General features: G+C 37.9%; 1 long non-coding RNA gene across 1 annotated transcript; it reads right to left on the reverse strand.

The window, feature by feature from the left end:
- Positions 1–200: 200 nt before the first annotated feature.
- LOC147819625 (uncharacterized) lies at positions 201–1,283 on the reverse strand. The gene is made up of 2 exons (XR_015436755.1): positions 1,034–1,283; positions 201–708 (listed from the first exon to the last, which is right to left on the reverse strand). It is a non-coding gene; the product is annotated as an uncharacterized LOC147819625 (long non-coding RNA).
- Positions 1,284–1,289: the final 6 nt, after the last annotated feature.

The raw sequence follows: 1,289 nt of genomic DNA on the forward strand, positions 1-1,289 counted from the left end.
TATATAGTTTTATATGTATTATAAATTTATAGATATAGTACTTTAATCTACTTTTCAAGATTTCTGCAACAACAAATATTCACAACAAACTGAAACTATATTGTGTGCTTTATTATCCCTGTGTACTGTTATGACTCTTGACAAACCTGCTGTATGTAAAGCAAAAAGCACCTGTAAGACCTGCACATGGTAAAATCACATTGGTCAAAAACATATTTATTCATGTTGAGTATAGGTGTGTATATTACACTCTATATTAAACGACATATGATAGATAGGCCTACAGGTACAGTATGTCACATAAATAGTGTAATATTTGAACAAAACAAATATTTCTCCCACATATTAGCACACATTGTTTTTTAATACATGTGAAAAACATATTAAATCAAAATCTATGTCCCAATATATCAAAGTTCATATGCAGTATGTCGATGTACAGTGTTGAATGTGTAACATTTTTATCTGTCAGTTGCATATAATTGGTATGGTGTTAAAATTAATACCAAAAATTACCAAAAATTAAGATATTAGGGTAAATAATTCTATTAAATTGCATTTATTTCATAATTTCTGTGATGTCATCTATTCATTTCAACATCACTGTTGTTCACGGGGCCCATGTCGACGATCCTCTGACTGGCCTGTCTCTGAGCACGAGCTCGCCAACTTATTCAATAACAACTCTGGCGGCTGGAGCAACAGGATCTGAGGCGTGGGATGAGAGGGAAACAGTGAGTGTAATTTGGGATGTGAGTCACAGGTCTCATCTGCATGCGTTAGTTTCAGGGCAGTTTCAGGTGTAAGTCTGAGCATGTCGCACCGCATTCGTGACTGATACAAATTCTTGACGTGGATATAGAAACTTGAAGCTGGGCAGTTAAGACGAGGCTGCCCTGAGACAGGCTGTGCAGACAGCTGCGGATCGTCCTGTGTGTGGATCTCACAGAACAAAAGAAGGATGTGGAGCAGAAACGCTGTCAGCTACTTGGCACAAGCATAAAAAGGCAAGAAAAAGAAAAAAGCAACAAACCTGAGATAAACCAATCGACACTGAGAAGAAATCAGTCCACCATGATGAACCTTCACCCTAATGAACGCTCCTGTTGTCCTCACAAACAATGATGTTAAGCTGTATGTGACATTAATATACATTTCTCTTTCAGAAGACATGGCTCCACTTCATGCCTCCATTTATCTCTCTCTGTGTCGCTGAACTTCATTTTGCAGATCCACTCATGCTTCTCTTCAAACAACACACGCACACACACACACACACACACACACAC

This window comes from Seriola lalandi, unplaced genomic scaffold, assembly GCF_002814215.2.
Source record: "Seriola lalandi dorsalis isolate HSWRI2012SDOR001 ecotype SW California unplaced genomic scaffold, Sedor1 jcf7180002051682, whole genome shotgun sequence".
Classification (NCBI taxonomy): domain Eukaryota; kingdom Metazoa; phylum Chordata; class Actinopteri; order Carangiformes; family Carangidae; genus Seriola; species Seriola lalandi.